Source organism: Arachis hypogaea, chromosome 19 (genome assembly GCF_003086295.3).
Source record: "Arachis hypogaea cultivar Tifrunner chromosome 19, arahy.Tifrunner.gnm2.J5K5, whole genome shotgun sequence".
Taxonomy (NCBI): Eukaryota; Viridiplantae; Streptophyta; class Magnoliopsida; order Fabales; family Fabaceae; genus Arachis; species Arachis hypogaea.
The window spans coordinates 75558949-75576729 of NC_092054.1; the positions used below are offsets into that span (position 1 = coordinate 75558949).

At 38.3% G+C, this 17781-nt stretch overlaps 1 non-coding gene across 1 annotated transcript; it reads left to right on the forward strand.

The window, feature by feature from the left end:
- The first annotated feature begins 15656 nt into the window (after positions 1 to 15656).
- On the forward strand, positions 15657 to 15760 carry LOC112781926 (small nucleolar RNA R71). The gene has a single exon (XR_003192672.1). It is a non-coding gene; the product is annotated as a small nucleolar RNA R71 (small nucleolar RNA).
- The last annotated feature ends 2021 nt before the right edge of the window (positions 15761 to 17781 follow it).

A 17781-nucleotide genomic window follows, 5' to 3' on the forward strand; every position in this document is an offset into this window, starting at 1 on the left:
AATAAATTGCAAGAAAGTAAATTGATAATTAAGAAAACTCTTAGCAAGGTATGAAAATTAGAAGTCCTATCCTAGTTATCCTTATCAATTGTGATGAGAATTCTTCGTTGCTGGATTTAAGAAAATTTGTCGTGTCGGTATAGAATTTTACACAAAATAAATTTTCGTTGCAAGTATAGTTCTACACCAACAAACGATCCTCCTAATCAAAAATTTTGTTGTCACAAGTAACAAACCCCAAATAAGAATTAACCGAAGTATTTGAACTCCGGGTCATCTCACAAGGAGTTGCAATGAAGTGCTCAATTATTGGCTATAAAGGGGTAAGGGATTTTGATTTTGTGTTTTGGCAAGAAAATAAATGGTAAGAAAAGTAAATGAAGAATGCACTAACAAAAGAAATGGAAAAGAACTCTTGGCTAGACATAGGTAATTGAGATCACCATCCTTGTCTACATACCAAATATTGATAATTATGAGAGGCCAACCCATTAAGTCTACTTCTAAAAGCCTTAGCTACGTAATATCTACTCCTAAGCTTGAAGTATGTCAAATAGGTTTGATCACATGAACAGTCCCAACCTATCTACTAATTAGATTAGTAGTGGGTTGGTGTCAATGAGTATCAAATTGATCTCCAGGGGTTCTCAAATCACCAATTCATTGAGACCCAATGACTCAAGGTCACTCAATTCCCTTAGCCTAGGCCAAGAGTCAAGAAAACTACTCAAAAACTAAAGGAAATATTTTAACAAACACCTAGTGTTCAAGGAAAGTAAGCATCATAAAATGCAAGAATTAAGGAAACCCATAACTAACATAAGCAAGAAATCAATAATAATAATCAAGATCAACATAAAAGAGACATGGAAATATAAAATTGGATTAAGAGAAATCAAGATCCAACAATTGTTCATCAACATAAGAGAGCAAAATAAGAAATTAACAAGTAAAACTAGAAGAGCAAAGACAATAGAACACTAAAATATAATGAGAATTAAAATCAAAACAAGAAGTGAAAGAGAAATTTGAGAGTGATTAACCTAACTTTACCCTAATTTCTATCATAAATCTAGAAAGATGCTCTAGAATTCTACCCTAAAACATGATGAAAACTAAACTATGACTACCTGGTTCATTCCCCCCTCAATCATTGGATTCAATAGCATCAGAAATGAGCTGGATTGGGCCCAAAATGAGCTACAAATCACTGGCCACGATTTCACTTTTAATGGGCCATGTGCAGCATCGGCGCGCACGTATAAATGGCGCGTGCGCGTCCCTGAATGCAAAGCAACATATGGCAAATTTTATGTCATTTTGAAGTCCCGGATGTTAGCTTTTCAACGTAACTGAAACTGTCTCATTTGGACCTCTGTAGCTCAAGTTATGGTCGATTGAGTGCAAAGAGGTTAGGCTTGACAGCTTTACGGTTCCTTTATTTCTTCATGAGTTCTCCCACTTTGCATGCTTTTCTCCTCACTTCTTCCATCCAATACTTGCCTTATGAACCTGAAATCTCTCAACAAACATATCAAGGAATCGAATGGAATTAAAGTGAGTTAAATTTAGCTATTTTAAGGCCAAAAAAGCATGTTTTCACATTTAAGCACAAATCAATGGAGAATTACAAAACTATGCTATTTCATTGAATAAATGTGAGAAAAGTTGATAAAACCACCCAAATTAAGCAGAAGATAAACCACAAAATCGGGGTTTATCAAATCTCCCCACACTTAAACTAAGCATGTCCTCATGCTAAGAGTAAAGAAGGACAAGAAAAGGGGTATGAACATTTATTCAATGCAAAGAAAGTATATAAACCTATCTACATGCATGCAACTAAATGCAAAATGCTTCTGCCTACTTGGTTAAAAGCAAATCAATCTCCAAGAACATATATAAGCAAGTAGGGCAAAGGACATATGACGACTCACAAACTCTACCAATTCAAATATCAAAATGAAGTTCAAATAGACTTGCAAGAAGAAAGTTCGTGAAAGCCGGGAAGAAGGAATTGAGCATCGAACCCTCACCAGAAGTGTATCCGCTCTAGTCGCTCAAGTATATAGGGACGATCTACTCAATTCTCTTCTAATCATGCTTTTCATGATTTGTTTTTCATCTAACAATCAACAATTATTCAATGCATGCATACACTCATCATAAGATCTTATTCATAGGTTGTAATGGGGCTAGGGTAAAGGTAGGGATGCATATGGTCAAGTGAGCTTGTAATTTGAATCTTTGATTTGCCTAAGCTCTCACCTAACACATATAACAACCTATACAATTCTAATACACAACCTAGCTATCCATGATTCCCACTTTTTCACATACTCATGCATTCTTTTTAAGTCACTACACATATGCATTGATTTTTATTGAACTTTACTTTGGGGCATTTTTGTCCCCTTTTTATTTCTTTTTCTATACTTTTTTCTTTATATATATATATATATATATATATATATATATATATATGTGTGTGTGTGTGTGTGTGTGTGTTCTTTTTATTTTTCTTTTTTATTTTTTCTTTAAAGTATATACAAACATATCAATGCATATGGTTTTACATATAGTGCATGAATATGTACCTAATTCCAAATATTTTTAACAAAAATAAAAATTACACTTTTACCTCAACCAATGTCCCAAGTTTCCCATACCCAAATGATACACACCCTCACTATCCTAAGCTAATCAAAGATCCAAATTAAGGACATTTATTATTTTTCGCTTAGGGGTAGTGATGTGCTAACATTAAGAACAAAAGGGATTAAATCGGCTCAAAATTGGCTAACAATGGTTGATGAAAGCTAGGCTATTTGGGTAAGTGAGCTAAATGAAATGATGGTCTTAATCATATAAATACATGTATACATGGAATAATGGACATAAAGAATCAAACAAATCAAAGATCACAATCATAGAAAGAGAATAATGCACACAATAATGAAAATAAGTGGTTATAAGATGTAACCACACCATTGGGCTCAAAACTCACACACTTGTATTCTTAGCTCAAAAACCATGTTACAAAATACATTCTTCAAGCAAGTTCAAAAAGAAAAAAATTTTTTTTTTTCAAATTGGTAGGGTGCCCTAAAAAGAGTTTTCTTGGAAAAAAAATCATCACCCTAACCAAGTAGTTCTAACATAAAAAGAAATGGTGAAATATGTACAAATTCTAACTAACATGCAATCTATCATGCAATGCAACAATTAACTAATAAAGACAAAAAATTAAGAATTGGTGTTGAAAAAAGAGATTGTTACCCATGGAGATCGGTCGGACAACCTCCCCACACTTAGAAATTTGCACCGTCCTCGGTGCATGCAAGGAAGAGCAAGGTGGACGGGTAGCTACAATTGATGAGTTTCTTCAAAGGGTTGTGCGGGTGAACTTGTTTATTGCCCTATTTAGAAGATTTTCCATTCGTTTCCTTCTTGGTGGCGAACCCAAAAGGAAAGAAAAAGAAAGAAAATTAAGCCTACAACAAAGATATCAAAGCAAATAGAACATAGGCGAGGGCTAATGCCAAATAAGAGTAAAGTTCTCACTACATGGTAGCTATAACATGTGAGTGAGAAAACAATATAAGCAAAGGCATATTAACTAACACTTGATGCAAGAGTAAAGTCAAGGCATGAAGTGCATTCAAAAGCATCAAGTTCAACTAGAAAGAGTGGGTCATGAGAGACATGCAAGTCCATATCAATGCACAAAGAATATAAGAGTCATACAAGATTAAGCATTGATTTAAAAGTTTCATCACCCAACAATATCAAATAAGTCAAGAAGCAACAAGATTAATCAAGAAGTTCTCAACAATTGAGTAAGAAAATTCAACACCATTATTAAAATAAGAAACTTAGAAAAGAAGTTAAGAACAAGCTATAAAAACAAAATTAAAATGCAATAAATGAAAATAAGTAAATGCAATAAAAGAAAATGGAAGAAAAGAAATTTTTTTTTGTTATTATTATTTTTTTATTATTTTTTTTAGTGGCGCGGACGCGTCAAGCACGCGTACGCGCCGATGTGCAGTTGACCGAAGGGTGCGTACGCGCCAGGTGCGCGCACGCGTGGGGTTCAGGCACATAATAGGCACAAACTCGGCATAACTCTCTGGTTTTTGGCTGGGGGTAGAATTTTTGCATCCACGCGTACGCGTACATGGCGCGTCCGCATGGATGATCGAAAATGCTTGAGGCGCGTGTATGCGCCAGGTGCGGGTTGTTGCTCTATTTTTCAATTTTTTTTTTCAAGTTCTTGCACCAAACCAAGCATTCCAAACCTCCAAAAAGCTATCCAAAACACCTTAAAACCTTATTTAACATATCAAACTACCAAATAAACTCAACAAACTACTCTAAATATGAATTTAAACTAATGCTAACAATATTTACAAAAGAGAAAATGATAAGATATTACCACAGTGGGGTGTCTCCCACCTAGCACTTTTGTTTATTGTCCTTAAGTTGGACTTATGGGGAGCTCCTCATCAAAGTGGCTTGTGCTTGTAACCATCTTGGAACACCCACCAATGCTTGAATCTCTAATAAGCTCCATTCTTCAATGTTAATATCTTCAAGCTTTGATGGAGTTCTTCACAACCCATGAGCTCCCAAAGTTGATTTTCCTTGTGCGATCCGGGATCCTACACTTTGTTTTGACACCCATCTTCAAATTGATCATCATGATTCCACTTGGGTGGCATGACCTTAGAATTCTCAAAGAAGCCTCCAAACAACTTCCTAGACCCATGCAATTTGATTCTACACCAACCATTGCTATTCAACTTTGAGCATGCAACCATCATGAACTTAGAGTGATGTTTCCAACCACTACACAACTCTCTCCTACTCTTAATTCCACAAAGAGCTCTAAGTTGACCATCATGTTCAATCAAACCATATTCAAGTGAGAAAGTGAAGCTTAGGGATAAGAAATTTACCCACTTGAATGTTGTGTTGGATGATGGACTTAGGAAGGGGGACCTCCCCACACTTAGCCAATGCGAAGTCTACGCCCTTGTGCTCCTTCTTGACTACCTCCACCTCTTTGCAAGCTTCTTCAATTTCAATTTCTTGCTCACCAACTTCTTCTATACACCCTTCATTGCTCAAACCATGTGTTGGAGGTTGTGCACGGTCCTCCTTGTCATTAATTTCATAACACAATGAAGGGGATTTATCAATTTCAAAAGACTCATTAGTTGGTGTGGAATCATCTTCAATGGTGGAGCTTGCTTCTTACTCAACATTCTCCTCTTGGTAGCTTCCTTCCAATTCAATCTCTTCTTCATTGCTTACCAAGGGTATGGAAGGTGATGTATCTTCTTCCTTACCCTCTTTGTCAAGCCCAATGGGAGAGGATTTAATTGTAGATAGGAACTCCTCAATGATTAAATCCGTCTCTTGGTCAACCTTTTCAAAGGCTTCAACCACTTCTTTCGGCTCAATTATCTCGGCTTCCTCCCCTTGTGGCATTCCTTGTTTCACCCTTTCTTCTACACCTTGAAGATCTAAACTCACTCCCTCACTATGCTCCTTAATTGCTTCTCCACATTCGTTAATGGGTGTGCCTTGGTTGCTTAGGCTTAGTTGGGAGGAGACCATATTACTAACGGCTTCCGTTAGGATAGCTATCTTGGTTTCTAGCTCTTTAAACTCCTTTTGGTTCTGTTCTTGGCTTTGAATATAAGAACTAACACATTCTTGAAGAGAATCATCCATTGGAGGTGGTGTGGAAAAAGAAGGTTCATTGTTTGGGAAGGACGTTTCATAATTGGAAGTTGGTTCATCTTGGTAAGGGTATGGAGTTAGTGTATATTGAGGTGGTTCTTGTGAGTAATTGTGTTGGAATGGTGGTGGTTCCATGTATGGTTCATATGGTTCATAAGGTGGTTGGTATAGTGGATAGGGATTAGGGTCATAATGAGGTGTTTGGTGGTATGGGGCTTGTGAGTAAGGTGGTTTAAAATTATGTTGAGGAGGTGGTTCATAGGCATATGGTGGTGGTTGTTAACAATCACAATAAGGGTCACCATATCCATTAGATTGATATGCATTAGGAGTATACCCATAAGAAACCAGAGGTTGTGGTTGCCAAGAAGGTTGATCAATTCTTTGAGGCTCCTCCCATTTCTGATTTCCAAATCCTTGATGCATGTTACCATTGTAGTTCCCATTTCCTACGACATAATTTGAGCCAAACTCATAGCCAAAGTGATAAGAATTCATAATAGCAAATAAAAACAAAAGCTACAAAAATAAGCAACAAAGTCCTAAGCCTGACGAAAACTAACAAATAAGCAAAAGGCAAACATATTCACAATGTTCACAATAGCCAATAACATAACAACATTGCAACTCCCCGGCAACGGCGCCATTTTGATTTAAGGAAAATTGTCGTGTCGGTATAGAATTTCACACAAAATGAATTTTCGTTGCAAGTATTGTTCTACACCAACAAACAATCCTCCCAATAAAAAATTTGGTTGTCACAAGTAACAAATCCCAAATAAGAAATAACCGAAGTATTTGAACTCCGGGTCGTCTCACAAGGAATTGTAATGAAGTGCTCAATTATTGGCTATAAAGGGGTAAGAGATTTTGATTTTGTGTTTTGGCAAGAAAATTAATGGCAAGAAAAGTAAATGAACAATGAACTAACAAAAGAAATGGAAAAGAACTCTTGGCTAGACATAGGTAATTGAGATCACCATCCTAGTCTACATACCAAATATTGATAATTATGAGAGGCCAACCCATTAAGTCTACTTCTAAAAGCCTTAAGTACGTAATATCTACTCCTAAGCTTGAAGTATGTCAAATAGGCTTGATCACATCAACCCATAAGTCCCAACCTATCTACTAATTAGATTAGTGATGCACATAAACTAGTTATGCTACGATTTAGGAAATTGCACGATCGGCAAAATTCCTTCCGGCAAGTGCACCGGTTATCGTCGTCAAGTAAAAACTCACAATAGAGTGAGGTCGAATCCCACAAGGATTGGTTGATTGAGCAATTCGGATTAGAAGTGTGTTCTAGTTGAGCGGAATCAAGAATTGAGATGAGAATTGCGGAATGTAAAATTGGCGGGAAAAGTAAATGACAAGAAAATTAAATGGCCGAATCTTAAATTGCATGAATTAAAGAGCAGAATGTAAATTGCTGAAATTAAAAGGGAATGGGGGTGATTGCAAGAATTGAATTGCAGAATGTAAAGAGAAAGTGAAATCAGAAATGGGGAATTCATTGGGTTTAGGAGATATTGAAATCTCCGAATCAAAACATGTATATCTCTTCCTCAACCAATGCATTCATTGAATTTTGCTTGGCAATCTTATATGATTGGATCCCAATTCCTTGGCTCACCAATGCTCTCTAAAAACAAACAAATTCCCAATCCCTTGGTTTAAATGTTCATAAGAAGAGATGATGCTTGATCACTGATTATACCACACAATTTCATGAACCACAATTTGGTAGGATTACATGTCACAATATCCATCCAAACCCCAATCCAATCCACTGTGAGAAAGCTTCTCTAGCATGAATCCTCCATTCCTTTCCCAAGGCTCCGAAGGATTCCAAGTATGAGTAGTCTCTTTCCCAAGACAACTACTCAATGGAATTAGATCGAGAAGCTTTCTAACAAAATTCAAGAGAAAAGATTGAAGAAGAAGATAAACTATTATTGATTCATTGAATTACAATAGAGCTCCCTAACCCAATGAGAGGGGGTTTAGTGAATCATAGCTCTGAATTCAATTACAAAGAAAAGGAAAAACTAGCTCAAAGTGAAAGTAAAGTCCTCTCTAACTTAACTTCTATCCTATTTATACACTTTCTATATTGAGCTTCAGTTGTGCTTCTTGGGCTTTGAGGCCTCTCCTTGCTTTCCTTTTGCCTTGGGTTTATGATCCATAATCTTGATGAGGTTGTTGATCCAAGTCCTGTAACATTTATTGAGCCAACTTAGTGATAATCAAATAATGACACATGACTCAACAAATTGAGATTTCAAACTCATCAATCCTTCAGGCCCAATCCCATAAACCATGATATTCAATTGGGTTTCATACCAAAGTAAGTTTAAGTTAATAATTGTGCTCAAAGACTAACTTAAATCACAATATTTTTGGCCCAGAAACCCTTTTCAAGAGTGGCGTTTAAGTTGTAGTTTAAGCTTAAACTGCAACTTAAACGCCAGATACTTCTAGTGAGGCCATTTGTAAAAGCACGTTTAAGCTTCAGTTAAGGTTAAACTGAAGCTTAAACGTGGAAATGGAAGAATGGTAGCCCTGGAGAGTAATGTAGTCGAACACGTTTAACCTCCAGTTTAAGGTTAAACTGGAGGTTAAACGTGGAAAAGGAATGAGGCATCCTGGAGGTCGAACACGTTTAACCTCCAGTTTGAGGTCAAACTGGAGGTTAAACGTGGAAGCTTGGAATGGTGGCCCTGGAGGTGTCGAACACGTTTAACCTCCAGTTTGGGGTCAAACTGGAGGTTAAACGTGGAGGTGGAGAGAGCAACCCTGGAGTGGAGAAACTATCGAACACGTTTAACCTCCAGTTTGAGGTCAAACTGGAGGTTAAACGTGGAAGCTTGGAGAGAGCAACCCTGGAGTGGAGAAACTATCGAACACGTTTAAGCTCCAGTTTGAGTCAAACTGGAGCTTAAACGTGGAATGGCCCCTGGTACTCTTCCTGGTTCTGGCGTTTAACCTCCAGTTTGAGGTCAAACTGGAGGTTAAACGTGGAACTCCTCCCTGGGTGGCTTACTCATTCTGGCGTTTAACCTCCAGTTTGAGGTCAAACTGGAGGTTAAACGTGGAATGCTCCTTAAGTGAGGCTTTTCATTCTGGCGTTTAACCTCCAGTTTGAGGTCAAACTGGAGGTTAAACTTCAATCCCAGCATTTCTTATCCTTCATGATTTTGGCGTTTAAGCTCCAGTTTAGGCTTAAACTGGAACTTAAACTCCACATGTTATATACAAGCTTCCTTTATTGATTTTGTTGCTTCCTTGCTTAGCCTCTTCTTCCCTGAAATCATCCAAACAATTGCATCAAAGTCTTGCAAAATTTCATGAGAAATCTTTCATTCATAGCATTTAAGTAATATAACTAAAACTCATGGAATTTGCATCAAAATCATATTGTTTGGATGGTTCATTACTTTGTTCTTCATTTACCCATTTTTGGTTACTTTAAGCTCAAGAAAATGCATAAAACAACTAAAACTAACAGAAAAATGCTCGTGAAACTAGCCTATGATGCCTTGGCATCACAACACCAAACTTAATACTTGCTTGTCCCTAAGCAAGTCCTGAGTTAATTGAGAAGAAAGTATGAAACAGAAAGCAATTACATTGGCTATATTAACAAGCATTTGAAGTTCATCAGAAGGGTTTTATGCAGAAAGTTGCAGCATCACTTTTTCATACTTATCAGGTAGGATTATCACTTTTTCATTGCATCCATCAAAAATTGCTATGGCCTCTTGTTATTCTTATGTCTTTAGCACTTTTCTCTTCTTTGTTTTTCTTTTCTTTTTCTTAGAGCTTCTTTTGCTCCTTGTTTGCTTAGTGTCATGTGTTGCACAAGCCTTTGGCATTTTCTTTTTCTTATCAGTGCACTACACATATCCACCTTAGGCATTTTAGTTCACATTTCTTCTTGAGACATTAGTGCCCAGCACCTCTTTGTGTGACTAAATGTTTTGTATTTAGGTTGCTCTTGATAGTGGACTTTTGGTTGATAATCCCGGGTTAGTTAACCCAAGTTACCAAGTGTTGAAACACTCCTCAGAACCTATTCATCCAAGCATATCCTTAATACAAAAACACCACAGGCATTTGTCTCAGAAGTTCAAACCATTGGTGCCTAGCTTATTTTCTCAATTTTTTTTTGCTTTTTGGTTGCCTTTTTCCGTGGCTTTTTCTTCTCCTTTTTCTTTCTTTTTCATGGCCAAAGACATTTATTCATCAAGATCCATAGACAATTTTTACTTCTACATAAAAATGATAATTCTACACTCAAATTTTAGTGATGTGACTAAACAATCAAGCATGCATACCACCACTTAATTCTACTTGATTTGTCACTAATTTAGCCAAGTTACTTTTGTTCAAACTTTTCTTTTATTTTTGGAAACAGAACAAGCATGGCACGCACTTGTTTAAGAAGGTGAAGTTATATCCAAACATCTAGGCATTCACTTTATTCAAAGCAATTAACAAGAAAAACTACACATTCCAGAAAGAGTCAACATTTATAGTTTAATCCAGAACACGCATGCTTTTGTTTAACCTTTTTAAAGAATTATCAAGGAATAATACCACCTTGTGAAATTCCTTGTTTTCTCTTTGTTGTCAGGAAACACTTTGATTTCTCCTTCTTCTTCCTACATGTTGCTTCATGCTTTAAGGTTCTTGTTTCCTTTCCTGCAAAGAGTAGTGAAGTTGCTTGCTCCTCAAGCACTTAAGTGGTTAGCTAAACTATGTGTGGGTAAGTATCGGATTCTTAAGTTGGTGTGTGAACACCAAACTTAGTCTCCCACTTACTTCTCTGTGTTCTTTGAATCCTTGAGTTATCTTGGAATGATGTTGCTACTAAGGGTTTTAAGCATTTCTGTGACTGCTTAGAATAGTTGTTCCTTTCACATAATTCAAAGGTTGTTGTGTTCAGTTGATCTTTATGGTGGAACACCAAACTTAGAGTCACACATTCCCCTTTGACTTATGGATCCATGAATTCATTGTTTGGTGTGAAACACCAAACTTAATTCTTTGCAATGCACAGAAACTACTTTTACCCCTTTTATTGAAACAAATAAAAGAAACAGCAAAAAGGTATTACCTCAGGTTGGGTTGCCTCCCAACAAGCGCTTGTTTAACGTCATTAGCTTGACGGTCAGCTTCCTCAGTTGAGGTGATATTTAACTTTGTCCTTCTCCTCCACATCTCCCAAGTAATGTTTAAGTCTTTGACCGTTGACAATGAAGGTTCGTTGTGACTTTTCTTCCATGATTTCTACTTGTCCATAATTGGAGACCTTGGTGACAAGGAATGGTCCAGACCACCTTGATTTTAGCTTCCCTGGAAACAGCTTCAGCCTAGAATTGTAGAGCAATACTTTTTGCCCTTCTTCAAATTTCCTTGGGGTTATGTTGCTGTCATGCTTCTTCTTTGCTCTTTCTTTGTAAATTTTGGCATTCTCATAAGCTTCCGCTCTGAATTCTTCCAACTCTTGAATTTGCAACATCCTTCTTTCTCCAGCGGCTTTGTTGTCCAAGTTCAGAAGTTTCAAGGCCCAGTATGCCTTGTGCTCCAACTCTAGTGGCAGATGGCAAGCTTTTCCATATACTAGTTGGTAAGGCGACATTCCAATTGGTGTTTTGAAAGCTGTCCTATATGCCCAAAGAGCATCATCTAGCTTAATCGACCAGTCCTTCCTTGAAGTTCCCACAGTCTTTTCCAGGATTCTTTTGAGTTCTCTGTTAGATATTTCGGCTTGCCCACTTGTCTGTGGATGGTATGGTGTGGCCACCCTGTGTTTGACTCCATATTTTAGAAGCAATGCCTCTAATGGTTTGTTGCAGAAGTGGCTTCCTCCATCACTGATGATTGCTCTTGGCACCCCAAAACGGCAAAAAATGTGTTTTCTGAGGAAGTTCATGACTACCTTATTATCATTGGTTGGAGTTGCTATTGCTTCAACCCATTTGGAGACATAGTCTACTGCCACAAGAATGTAATTGTTTGAGTATGAGGAGGGAAATGGTCCCATGAAATCTATCCCCCATACATCAAACAATTCAAGTTCCAGAATGAATTGTTGTGGCATTTCATTTCTTCTTGGCAAGTTCCCAGCTTTCTGGCATTCATGGCAGTGCTTCACTAATTCTTTTGCATCTTTGAAGATAGTGGGCCAATAAAAACCACACTGCAACACCTTAGCTGCTGTTCTTTCTCCTGCAAAGTGCCCTCCATAAGTGGAGCCATGGCAGTCCCATAAAACTTCCCTTCCTTCTTCCTCGGATATGCATCTTCTGAGTATGCCATCGGAACATTTTTTGAACAAATATGGTTCGTCCCAGATGAAGTATTTGGCATCATTTACCAATTTCTTCCTTTGATGTTTGTTAAATTCCAAAGGTAAACTCCCAGTGGCCTTGAAATTTGCTATGTCTGCAAACCAGGGTGCTTTGTGAATTACCATGAGTTGTTCATCAGGAAAGCACTCATTTACATGTGTGCTTTGTGTGCTTCCTTCTTCACATGGTATCCTTGATAAATGATCTGCCACCTTGTTTTCTACACCCTTCTTGTCTTTGATTTCAATGTCAAATTCCTGCAACAAAAGAACCCATCTAATAAGTCTTGGTTTAGATTCTTGTTTAGCAAGTAAATATTTTAAAGCTGAATGATCAGTGAAGACAATGACTTTAGATCCAATGAGATAAGATCTAAATTTGTCAAATGCAAAGACTATTGCCAAGAGTTCTTTTTCAGTGGTTGTGTAATTCTTTTGGTTAGCATTCAAGACTTTACTGGCATAATAAATCACATGCACCAAATTGTTTTTCCTTTGTCCTAACACGGCCCCAATAGCAAGGTCTGATGCATCACACATCAGTTCAAAAGGTAAGTTCCAATCAGGTGGGGCAATGATAGGTGCAGAGGAAAGTTTTTGCTTCAAAAGATCATAGGCTAGCATGCAATTTTTATCAAATACAAAGGGTGTATCAGAGACAAGCAAGTTACTCAAAGGTTTGGCTATTTTAGAAAAGTCTCTAATAAACCTTCTGTAAAAACCAGCGTGTCCCAAAAAGCTTCTAACTGCCTTGACATTACTTGGTGGAGGTAGTTTTTCAATGATTTCCACCTTAGCTCTGTCCACCTCCATGCCTCTATTAGAGATTTTGTGGCCAAGGACTATTCCTTCTGTGACCATGAAATGACACTTTTCCCAGTTTAATACTAGGTTAGTCTCTTGGCACCTCTTAAGCACCAAGGCAAGGTGGTGTAGGCAGCTGGGAAAAGAATCCCCAAACACAGAAAAATCGTCCATGAAGACCTCAATAAATTTTTCAATCATGTCCGAAAAGATGGACAGCATGCATCTTTGGAAAGTGGCAGGTGCATTGCACAACCCAAAGGGCATGCGTCTATAAGCAAAAACTCCATATGGACAAACAAATGATGTTTTCTCTTGATCACTAGGATCAACTACTATTTGGTTGTAGCCCGAATATCCATCCAAGAAGCAATAGTAAGCATGTCCGGCAAGCCTTTCAAGCATCTGATCCATGAATGGGAGTGGGAAATGATCTTTTCTGGTAGCTTCATTGAGTTTCCTGTAGTCTATGCACATCCTCCATCCAGTAACGGTTCTTGTGGGTATGAGTTCGTTCCTCTCATTTGGAACCACAGTTATGCCACCTTTCTTGGGCACTACATGGATGGGACTAACCCATGGGCTATCAGAAATGGGGTAGATTACCCCTGCCTGCCATAACTTCCTCACTTCCTTTTGTACCACTTCTTTCATGACGGGATTCAATCTTCTTTGAGCTTGAATGGAGGGTCTAGCATCTTCTTCTAACAAGATTTTATGCATGCATATGGATGAACTTATCCCCTTCAAATCAGCTAGGGTCCATCCAATGGCATCTTGATGAGTTTGCAGCACCTTGATCAATTCTTCTTCCTGTTCTTGGCTCAAGGCCGAGCTAATGATAACAGGGTGACTCTCATCACTACCCAAGTATGCATACTTGAGATTAGGGGGCAATGCTTTGAGCTCAGGTTTTGGTGCTTCCTTTTCTTCTTTCACTTTCTCTGGCCTGCTTAGCATAGTTGTGTCATCGTCCTTGATATCACTAACTTCAATATCCTTGGTGAACTCCTCCTCTGCCACTTCCTTTATTGTTTCCTCAAAAGTTTCTTGTACTGCAATGTCCACTACATCAACCCTCATGCATTCCCTTAGTGATTCTGATGGATAGCTCATTGCCTTGAATACATTAAACACCAATTTCTCATCATGGAGTCTAAGAGTGAGTTCACCCTTTTGCACATCTATGATGGCTCCAGCAGTAGCTAGGAAGGGTCTTCCCAGAATTATTGAAGCTTTGGCTTCTTCCTCCATATCTAACACCACAAAATCAGCAGGAAATATAAATTCTCCCAATTTCACCAACAAATCCTCAACTATCCCATGAGGGAATTTAAAAGTTCGATCTGCCAATTGGAGGGCCATTCTTGTTGGTTTGGCTTCTTCAATCTTCATTCTTCTCATCATTGTTAGCGACATCAAATTGATGCTGGCCCCTAAATCACACAAGGCCTTCTCCACCATGACTTCTCCTATAATACAGGGGATTTGGAAACTGCCTGGGTCCTTCAATTTCTGAGGCAATTTGTGCTGAATGATAGCACTGCATTCTTCAGTTAACAACACAGTTTCCTCATTTCTCCAGCTTCTCTTCTTGGTCATTAATTCTTTTAAGAATTTTGCATAGAGTGGCATTTGCTCTATTGCCTCAGCAAAGGGAATGTTGATTTGAAGCTTCTTGAAAATCTCCAAGAACCTGGAGAATTGGCCATCATTTTCACTTTTCATCAAACGTTGAGGATAAGGTGCTTTAGGTGTGTAAGGCTTCAAGACCTCTTTTTCTTTTTCTTTTGTTGCAAACGGTGTAACAGATTGTCCTTGTTCTTTGTCTTTCACATTTTCCTTTGCTTCATCCTCTGTGGTTTCCCTTGAAATCTCCTTTAGATTCTTTCCACTTCTGAGGGTTATGGCCTTACATTCCTCCCTTGCAATAGCCTTGGCAGCATGAGAACTGCTTGTCCCAGGGGCTTGCTTAGTTAAATACAAAATTTGATTTTCTAGCTTCTGGATGGCAGCTCCTTGGTTTTGCAAGTTAGAATTTACTTCTTCCTTAAAAGCCTTCAATTCAATTATGTCTTGGCTCATGGTTGCAAGCATTCCTTCCATCCGGTTTAATTGATCTTGAAATTGTTGGTTCGGATTAGGTTGGGTATGTTGATTATTTTGGCCATGATATGATGATTGGGGGTAAGTGTTTTGTGTGGCTTGGTATGATCTTTGGTTGGAGTTTTGGTATGTGGAATTGTTTTGTTGGTTGTGGTTGTAAGGTTTGTGGTTTTGTGGTTGGGTTTGTTGGTTTCCCCACCCAAAGTTTGGGTGGTTTCTCCAGCCTGGGTTGTAAGTGTTGGAGTGTGGATCATATGATTGCCTTTGTTGGTTTCCCACATAGTTAACCTCATCCCAATCACCTCCTTCAATGCCTACTTCCTCTTGATCTTGTGTGTGTATTGCAGCCACTTGCTTTGTTTCTAATTGCCTGGTAAGCTCTGCTAGTTGCTTGGCAAACACCTTGTTTTGGGCTAGAATTGTATCAACATGGTTCAGCTCCATGACTCCCTTAGTGTTGTGCCTTTCTGATGCATAATAGTATTCATTCTCAGCCACTGTCTCGATCACTTCAATGGCTTCTTCCACGGTCTTTTTCTTGTTCAATGAACCTCCTGATGAATGGTCTACAGCCTTCCTTGATTCATAAGAGAGCCCATCATAGAAGATGTGCAATTGCACCCAATCATGGAACATGTTTGGTGGGCATTTCCTTGTCAAGTCCTTGAATCTCTCCCATGCCTCGTAGAGAGTTTCACCATCTTGTTGTCTAAAAGTCTGGACCTCAGATCGAAGCCTATTGACCTTTTGTGGAGGGTAGAAATGTGCCAGAAACTTGCCTTCCACCTCATCCCATGTGGTTAGACTCCCCCTTGGGAATGATTCCAGCCACTTAGCTGCCTTGTCCCTAAGTGAAAATGGGAACAAGAGCAGTTTATAGGCATCTTCCTGGACTCCATTGGACTTCACAGTGTCACAAATTCTCAGGAATTTTGTGAGATGTTGGTTTGGGTCTTCATTAGCATTTCCTCCAAAGGAACAATGATTTTCCACCAATGATATTAGCTGTGGCTTGAGCTCAAAATTGTTGGCCTGAATGGGTGGTTTTTGGATGCTACTACCACAATTCCCAGAGGTTGGGTTTATGTATGAACTAAGAACCCTCCTCTCAGGAATGGCATTGTTTCCATCAGCTCTCTCATGGTTGTGAACTTCTCTATCCATGTTGAGATCTAGAGCTTCCTCAAAATTGTCCTCAGATTCTCCTTCAGATTCCTCTTCTCCCACTACTCTCTTCCCTCTTGCTTCCCTTCTAAGTCTATGAAGGGTCCTTTCCGGTTCGGTATATGGAGGAGTTGATGTCTCTCCTCTCCTACCTGTCATACAAGAACACAGCTCAAACACAAACAAGTAAAATACTCTTGGTTAATGGAAGAGTATGGTTAGATCAATTGAGGAATTAAATCAAACAGTTAGTGAGTCAGTGAGTTAGTTGCATGAATTTAAAGGCATAAAGAAGGAAAGCATGTAACCAAGTGCAGAAATTAAAATTCAACAAATATCTAGAACAGAATTAACAAAGCAAGAGAAAATTGCTCAATCTAGTTAGCTTCCAATTTGAGAATTGTCAATCGAAAACCAATCCCCGGCAACGGCGCCATAAACTTGATGCACATAAACTAGTTATGCTACGATTTAGGAAATTGCACGATCGGCAAAATTCCTTCCGGCAAGTGCACCGGTTATCGTCGTCAAGTAAAAACTCACAATAGAGTGAGGTCGAATCCCACAAGGATTGGTTGATTGAGCAATTCGGATTAGAAGTGTGTTCTAGTTGAGCGGAATCAAGAATTGAGATGAGAATTGCGGAATGTAAAATTGGCGGGAAAAGTAAATGACAAGAAAATTAAATGGCCGAATCTTAAATTGCATGAATTAAAGAGCAGAATGTAAATTGCTGAAATTAAAAGGGAATGGGGGTGATTGCAAGAATTGAATTGCAGAATGTAAAGAGAAAGTGAAATCAGAAATGGGGAATTCATTGGGTTTAGGAGATATTGAAATCTCCGAATCAAAACATGTATATCTCTTCCTCAACCAATGCATTCATTGAATTTTGCTTGGCAATCTTATATGATTGGATCCCAATTCCTTGGCTCACCAATGCTCTCTAAAAACAAACAAATTCCCAATCCCTTGGTTTAAATGTTCATAAGAAGAGATGATGCTTGATCACTGATTATACCACACAATTTCATGAACCACAATTTGGTAGGATTACATGTCACAATATCCATCCAAACCCCAATCCAATCCACTGTGAGAAAGCTTCTCTAGCATGAATCCTCCATTCCTTTCCCAAGGCTCCGAAGGATTCCAAGTATGAGTAGTCTCTTTCCCAAGACAACTACTCAATGGAATTAGATCGAGAAGCTTTCTAACAAAATTCAAGAGAAAAGATTGAAGAAGAAGATAAACTATTATTGATTCATTGAATTACAATAGAGCTCCCTAACCCAATGAGAGGGGGTTTAGTGAATCATAGCTCTGAATTCAATTACAAAGAAAAGGAAAAACTAGCTCAAAGTGAAAGTAAAGTCCTCTCTAACTTAACTTCTATCCTATTTATACACTTTCTATATTGAGCTTCAGTTGTGCTTCTTGGGCTTTGAGGCCTCTCCTTGCTTTCCTTTTGCCTTGGGTTTATGATCCATAATCTTGATGAGGTTGTTGATCCAAGTCCTGTAACATTTATTGAGCCAACTTAGTGATAATCAAATAATGACACATGACTCAACAAATTGAGATTTCAAACTCAT